Consider the following 8,699-nt stretch of genomic DNA (forward strand, 5'->3'; position numbering starts at 1 on the left):
ATATACCTTGAGAAAATTAGAACTGGGACACAAATGGAGATTTTTACAGCAATGTTCATAGCAGTGTTACTGACCATCACAAGGAAATGGAAACAGCCCAAATGTCCAACCATAACTGAATGGATTGAGAAACTGTGGTACATTCACAGACTGGATTATTAAGCACCAGCAGGAGCAATGATTTTGAAAATTACTACTTAACTTGGGAAGGGCTGGAGAGCATTATGCTAAGTAAACTCAGTCCCAAAAGGACAAATACTGCATATGACCATTAATATAGAAAGATAATGAGTAAAACAGGTATGAGGATCTAAGATAGGAGACGGTAAGTGAAGAGGGGTGAGGATAGGTGGGGGAAATCATAGGGTTGCACAACTTGATGGATAGAGGAAGAAGTGGGTAAAGGAAAAGAAAAAGATCTAGGGTGATCTAGAAAGACAGGGCAATGGTGGGCATATTTCAGTGTTAATTATATAAAATATAATGAATGGGAGTGACTGTATGAAACACAGTATGAATAAAGATAATATGAAAAACTATGCATACAAACTTTGTAAGCAAATCAGTATTATTGTTCTTGTTGTTACACGTCGTTGAGTTGCCTGTGACTTATACTGATCCTATGTACAACAGCTCTGAACCTTGCCATATCCTAAGCTAGTCTCACTGACTCTTACAAACCTAATCCTATCACCCGTTATCATGTCAATCCATCTCATCCAGGTTCTTCCTCTCCTAGATGTCCTTCTCCAAGGACCAGTCTCTTCTGCCTACATGCCCAAAGTATATGAGACGGAGCTTTAAAATCTTTGTCTCCAAGGAGAAACTTAGTTTCACCCTCTCCAAGACAGACTTATTTGTCCTCCTGGCTGTCCATGGCAGCTCTTCTCCAGCATCACAATTAGAAGACATCAATTCTTCTTCTGTCATCCTTAGTCATTGTCCAGTTTTCTGATGCATATCATGTAATTGCAAAAATCATGGCCTGGATCAGGTGCACCTTAGTCTACAGCTGACGTCATTGCTCCTCAGCACTTTGGAGAGACCCAACTTCCCCAATGAAATTTGTCTTTTGATTTCCTGACTGCCTGTCAAAGAGTGTTGATTGTGGAGCCAAGAAAGTTGTAATTGTTAACAATTTCAATCCCTTCTCCATCTATCCTGAAACTGACAACTGGCTTGGTGGTGAGAATCTTTGTCTTCTTGATGTTGAGCTTGAATTCTTATTGAAGACTACAGTCCTTGATCTTCTGGAACAAACACTTCAGGTCTTCCTCTGTTTTGACAAGCAAAATTGTATCATCTGCATAGTGCAAGTTGTTGACGAGTCTTCCTCCAATCCTGATGCCATACTCTGAAGGACTTGGCAAAAAAATAGAGCTCCAAGAATTGATAATCACTGAAATATTTCAACAAACAGATGCTGCCTGACATGCTCACCAGGTTGTGCCAATAAATCTGGAGGACAACTACCTGGCCAACTGACTGGAAGAGATCCATATTTATTCCTATCTCAAAAAAGATGATCCAATAGAGTATGGAAATTATCGAACAATATCACTAGTATCAGTCAATCTGCAGTACAGGGGTAACTTGTGTTTGCTGTGATGCTAAATATTGTGACACTGATGTGTCAAATGTAATAATGGTTACCCATGGTTGACAGTGTTAGGTGATGCTCTCAGATTAAAACAATCTTAGAAAAAGGAGTTGCATCAACTTTTGAAATCGACTGCCTCTGGAAACTCGGGAACTTTGAAAATCAATGAAAGTTATACAAGCATTCAAGTCTTTAGTTCACAGGGTCACTATGAATCATCTATAACTCGATAACATATAACAACAACAACATAACTAATATCACACACAAGGAAAATCCTGCTGAAGATTATCCAAAACCAACTAGAACAGTACATTAACAGAGAACTACCAGAAATATAAACTGCGTTTAGAGCATGGCACTAGAGACATTATCACCAACGTCAGATGGATCTTGGCTGAAAGCAAAGAGTACCAGAGGAATATCTATCTGTGCTTCATTGACTATGCAAAGACATTTCACTGTGTTTATGACAACAAATTGTGGCTAACTTCAAGGAGAAAGGGAATCCCAGAACACTCGATTGTTCTCATGTAAAACCTATACTTGGACCAGGAGACAGCTGTCAGAACAGAGCAAGGAAACATTGCATGGTAGAAATCAAGTAAAAACAAAACAAAACAAAACAGAAAAACAACCAACCAACCAGAATAAAATAAAATTTAAAATGGAAAAAAAAGAGCTCATTTAATGGCTCTTTCCTTTTAAAGATTCAGATCCTTAAAATACCAGATGACCCCGCTGGCTCCCGCCCGCCCTGTCTCATGCTCACGCCAGCGCCGTGACTGCGGCCCCCTCCCCGATGGCTCTGTGCAACGGAGACTCCAAGCCAGATAATGCTGGAGGAGACCTTGAGGATGGACAGCACCACTATGAAGGAGCTGTCGTCATTCTGGATGCTGGAGCTCAGTATGGAAAAGTCATAGACTGAAGAGTGAGGGAGCTGTTTGTGCAGTCAGAAATCTTCCCCTTGGAAACGCCAGCATTTGCCATCAAAGAGCAAGGATTCTGTGCTATCATCATCTCTGGAGGACCTAATTCCATGTATGCTGAAGACGCTCCTTGGTATGACCCAGCAATCTTCACAATTGGCAAACCTGTCCTTGGAATATGCTACAGCATGCAGATGATGAATAAAGTATTTGAAGGTACAGTGCACAAAAAAAGTGTTAGGGAAGATGGAGTCTTCAATATTAGTGTGGATAACACATGCTCATTATTCAGGGGCCTTCAGAAGGAAGAAATCATTCTGCTTACACACGGAGATAGCGTAGACAAAGTAGCTGATGGATTCACGTTCTGGGGACACTGTAGCAGGTATAGCAAATGAAACAAAAAAAATTATATGGAGCACAGTTCCATCCTGAAGTTGGCCTTACAGAAAATGGGAAAGTAATCCTGAAGAATTTCCTCTATGATATAGCTGGGTGTACTGGGACCTTCACTGTTCAAAACAGAGAACTTGAATGCATTCGAGAGATCAAAAAGAAAGTTGGAACATCAAAAGTTTTGGTTTTGCTCAGTGGTGGCGTAGACTCAACAGTTTGCACAGCTTTGCTGAATCGTGCTTTGAACCAAGATCAAGTTATCGCTGTGCACATTGATAATGGCTTCATGAGAAAACGCAAGAGTCAGTCTGTAGAAGCCCTCAAAAAGCTGGGAATTCAGGTCAAAGTAATAATTGCTGCTCATTCATTCTACAATGGAACAACAACTCTACCAATAACAGGTGAAGACAGAACTCCACGAAAAAGGATTAGCAAAACGTTAAATATGACTACGAGTCCTGAAGAAAAAAGAAAAATCATTGGAGATACGTTTGTGAAGATTGCCAATGAAGTAATTGGAGAAATGAACCTGAAACCGGAGGAGGTGTTTCTTGCCCAGGGTACCTTACGGCATGATCTAATTAAAAGTGCATCTCTTATTGCCAGTGGCAATGCTGAACTCATCAAAACCCATCACAATGACACAGAGCTCATCAGAAAGTTGAGAGAAGAGGGAAAAGTAATAGAACCTCTGAAAGATTTTCATAAAGATGAAGTGAGAATTTTAGGCAGAGAACTCGGACTTCCAGAAGAGATAGTTGCCAGGCATCCATTTCCAGGTCCTGGCCTGGCAATCAGAGTAATATGTGCTGAAGAACCTTATATCTGTAAGGACTTTCCCGAAACCAACAATATTTTGAAAATTGTAGCCAATTTTTCTGCAAGTGTTAAAAAGCAACATACACTGTTACAAAGAGTGAAAGCCTGTACAACAGAGGAGGACCAGGAGAAGCTGATGCAGATCACCAGTCTGCATTCACTGAATGCCTTTTTGTTGCCAATCAAAACAGTAGGTGTGCAGGGTGACTGCCGTTCCTATAGTTACGTGTGTGGACTCTCCAGTAAAGACGAACCCGACTGGGAGTCTCTCATGTTCCTGGCTCGACTTATACCTCGCATGTGTCACAACATCAACAGAGTTGTCTATATATTTGGTCTACCAGTTAAAGAACCTCCCACAGATGTTACACCTACCTTCTTGACAACAGGGGTGCTGAGTACTTTGCGCCAAGCTGATTTTGAGGACCATAACATTCTCAGGGAGTGTGGGTATGCCGGGAAAATCAGCCAGATGCCTGTGATTTTGACACCGTTGCATTTTGATTGGGACCCGCTTCAGAAGCAGCCTTCGTGCCAGAGATCAGTGGTTATTAGAATGTTTATCACTAGTGACTTCATGACTGGTGTCCCTGCAACACCTGGCAGTGAGATCCCTGTCGAGGTGGTGTTAAAGATGGTCACTGAAATTAAGAAGATTGCTGGTATTTCTCGTATTATGTATGACTTAACATCAAAGCCCCCAGGAACTACTGAGTGGGAGTAATAAACTTCTTATTGTATTAAAAAAAAAAACAGACACGGGAGCTGTGCATCTCCTGTGACTTCCTTTCCAGCTGTATCTTCGTCCCTTCTTTTCCTTATACACAACAATCTAGTCATTTAAACACTTTTTTTTTTAGTTCTTCAATCACATTTGTAAAAGTTTTTGAGCTTTCATTCATCTGTTTCCACTGCTGATCAGAATTCTTTCTTCAGTATTAGGCTTAGATTTCACTTCATTTGGGAGCTTTCTTAGACCTCCAAAAGAGACTCATCTAGAATTAAATGGGAGTCACTTGTTGCTTATTCTCAAGGCCATAGAATTATAGCAACTGAAAGAGGCAAAAGAACTTCTGAGACTCATCAGTTCAACTCTCATATGTAAGAAATACCTGTTTAAAGGCACAAAATAAGTGTGTGGTTCAGTTGGGACTAGCTCCCAGTCCAGTGCTCTGACATTACACCACATTATTTCTTTCCTATTCTTGGTGAAGCCAAAATTCAGGAGTCAAATAATGTTCTGAAGAAGAGAGTCCAACTAAGAATAGTGAAGAGTAGAGGGGAGATATGGGAAGATAATATGGCTCATAATGATGTTGGTCTTACAGGTGGTCCTACCAAAAGATCTCCATGTTCTCTCTTGTAGACTCAGGTTATCAGTGGATCCAGCTACTTAATTCTCCAAGTTTTGGATTTCTCAAAAATGAAATTTATCTAAGTTTCATTATATCTAGCTGGGAACTATTGATGGGTAGAATTCTTAGTATTTGTAAAGAATATTAAATGAATACTGGCATTTCCCCAGATGCTACAACAAACACTTTTACTTCATTTGAATTTTTTAATATTTGCACATTAATGGCTAGAAGACTGAAGTCTTCAATATGGATTGCATCTCAATGTCAAGAAAACAAATATCCTTGCCACGGGACTAATAGCATCATGATAGATGGAGAAAAGACTGAAACTGTCAATGACATAATCTTACTTGGATCCATAATCAGTATACTTGTAGCAGAAGTCAGGAGATGAGGAGACATATTGCACTGGGAAAGTCTGCAGTCAAGGACTTCTCCAAATTACTGAGGAGTAATGATGTCAGTTTGAGGACTAACCTGTGCCTAATTCAGGCACATTTGCTATACTTCTGAGAGCTGGACAATGAATAAGGATGACAGAGAAGAACTCATGGCTTTGGATTGTGGTGTTGGAGAAGAGTACTTAATATCCTATGAACTACAAAAAAATACCCAAACAGGTATGTCTTAGACAAAGTGCAGCCAGAGCCAGAGTGCTCTTTAGAGGCCAAGATAATAAAGCTTTCTCTCGCATATTTTGGGCAGGTTGCTAGGAGAGGCTATTCCTTGAAGAGGGACACCATGCTCTCAAAGGCAGAGGGATGGCAAAGGATGAGAAGACCCTCAACAAGGTGGACTGACACAGTGACTGCAGCAATGGGCTTGAGTGTGTCAGAGATTGTGGGGTTGGCACAGGATAGGACAGGGTTCAGGTAAGCTGTTCATATGACTGCTATTAGTCATACTTGACTCAATAGCACGTAACAAAAACAACAATGGTTTGAAGGTAAAAAAGGAGAGTGATTTAAAAAAAGAAAAGCTCAAACACAGACAACATTTTGTTTTTTTAATATGACTCGAGTAATCACAATTTTCCACAGTATGTCACTTGCTCCTTAGCCAGGACACTGGGATATTTAAATTTCTGCTACTGCTTAAAGGTGAGATGTGAGAAAAAGGAACTGCTGAAGGAAACAACCTAGTCGGTGACTGAATAACTTGGCCTGAAGGAATGCTACTTGATATGTCTCTCTCTGTCCCTGCTAAGCCTGGTACTTCTTGCCATCTTCTGTTAAAATTTAAGCATAGTCTCTAGAGACCACAGAAGATGTGGGAGAAATTGAAAACTCCTCTGGAATCATCAACCACACAGTGAATCATATTTCTTATCAGCCTGGTGTGTAGTCAGTAAGGAATGCACGTCTAAGCAATTCTTGGACACAAGGACTCAACTCTTCTAGCTCTGGAGAATGGCCTAACTGCTCTAGGAGATTAGCAGTCAGAATAACAGAATTCTCTAGGCCCAGAAAGTGAAAAAGTCACGCTACTAACGGAATGAATGCCTTTGAGCTGTGGCATTAGAGAAGAGTGTTGAACATCCCATGGCCTGCCAAAAGAACAAACAAGTATTTGGAGAAAGTGCAGCCAAGGAGCACTTTGGAGGCAAAGATGATGAGGCTTTACCTCACATACTTAAAGCATGTTGCTAGGAGGGGTTATCCCTTGGAGAGGGACATGATGGTCAGAAAGGTAGAGAGCTAGCTAAAAAGAGGAAGACCCTCAATTAGGTGGACCAACACAGTGACTGCTGCCATGGGCTCTACTGTGTCAGGAAGTATAAGAATGGCACAGGATAGGACATGGTTCAGATCTGTTGTTCATAAGGTCGCTATGGGTCATACTTGACTCAACAGCACCTAACAACTAACTGAATAAAACCTAACACACTAAGATATACTCTGTTTTCACTTTAAGTACATAAAAATATCTCCACTAATACTCTGGTGGCTAAGTGGATAAGGAGTTGCACTGGCAACCCTAAGGTAGATGGTTCAAGTCCACTAGCTGCTCCACCAAGAAAGATAGATTCACTCTCCTTCCATGCAATTTATAGCCTCTGAAAACTCACTGGAGTTTTGACTTGATGGCACATAATAACAATCAATGCTGCACCTCTCTTCTTACTGTTTCCATAGAGTTATCATCCTACAACGCTTGCACAAGTGTCAGTAAACGTCCCAAAACAATACTGGAATGCTTGTTTCTTTAAACATAATGGAAATTTCCTGGGCCAAGAAGTATGTCTTACCCCATTCTACTCCAATTTACCTCTATGTCAGTGCCACTATAAATCCAAGCAACCCTCCTCATCTCTTCCTTCTTTCAAAGTTACTACTATTCACCTTTTTTACCATCAGGTAGCCCAAGTGATTTTAATAACCTATCAATTAACATACTATAAAAGTGACTCTATAAGGTAATTCAGTGTTTTTTTAGTATCTTAACAGAGGTAGGTAAACATCACCCCTCTCTAATCTTAGAACATCTCTGCCACCTTAAAAACAATGACAAATCTAACTTATATCCATTATCATTCACTCATCACTGTCCTTCAGCCCAGTCCCCGAAAACTGCTAGTTTACATATTTCTCTCGTAGTTGCCCGTTTTGGACATTTTATATGAATGAAATATAAGGTCACTGGCAACTTGATTCTTTCACTTAGTATGCTTTTTTTAAAATGAATTTTAATGAAAGTTTACAGAGACTTAGGGTTTCCAGTCATTCATTATTGCACTTTTCTCCCTGCCCAACCCCTCCCCCCAATTCACTCTTCTCCTTGAAAAGAAAGAAAAACTCTTTCATTGTTATGCAATCCCTCCCCCTCAAGTCCACTTCACTATGCAGCCTTCACTCTGGACTTCTGTAATGACAAGAATACCCATTAATATACCCCTTTTAAACAGTTATCTCCCTCATCTGCTTCAATGAAATATACATCATTCCTCCCCTCTTCTGTCTTCCTTCAACCCTGATGTCAGTCCCATTTTACAAGAGTGGCCCTATGCAATATTTGTCCTTTTGTGAGATATTTCACTCAGCATAATGTCCTACAGGGTCATTCATTTTGCATAATATTTCATGAGTTCCTTGTTTTTCAATGCTGCATAGTATTCCATTATGTGAATATACCAGTGCTTCTCTATCCATTCTTTTGTTGATGGGCACTTGGGGTTGTTTCCAGCTCCTTGCTATTGTGAACAAAGCTGCAATAAACATGGGTGTGCATATATCTGCTTGGGTGGCCACTTAGCATGTTTTTATAAGGCATATGAATGTTGTAGCTTTGTTGTTGAGTACTATCAAGTCGTAATCAACTCACAGCTGACCCTGAGTTTTCAGAATCAGTAAATTCCATGGGGAGCTGACTGTTTATCTTTCTCCTGCAGAGCAACTGGTGGATTCAAATCACATGCCTTTAGATTGAGAGTGCAGCTCTTTTACTGCTAGGCCACCAGAGCTGAGACTGTTGTTGTCATTGATATGTGCCATCATAGCGACCCCATGTACAACAGGCCTAAACTCTGCTCTGTTCTGTGCCAATCGCACTGTCTCTGATACACCCATCCTGATTACCCCCGTCACTGAGTCAATC

General features: G+C 40.5%; 1 protein-coding gene and 1 pseudogene across 3 annotated transcripts in view; one reads left to right on the top strand and one right to left on the bottom strand.

Annotated features, from left to right (window-relative positions):
- The window catches only part of SCMH1 (sex comb on midleg homolog 1 (Drosophila)), a 355,171-nt gene that overhangs the window by 134,973 nt on the left and 211,499 nt on the right, over positions 1-8,699 (bottom strand). The gene's annotated exons all lie outside the window — the stretch shown is intronic.
- On the top strand, positions 2,403-4,471 carry LOC102850143 (annotated as a pseudogene).

This window comes from Elephantulus edwardii, unplaced genomic scaffold (assembly GCF_000299155.1).
Source record: "Elephantulus edwardii isolate Elephantulus edwardi_28Jun2011 unplaced genomic scaffold, EleEdw1.0 scaffold00049, whole genome shotgun sequence".
In the NCBI taxonomy this organism is placed as follows: Eukaryota; Metazoa; Chordata; class Mammalia; order Macroscelidea; family Macroscelididae; genus Elephantulus; species Elephantulus edwardii.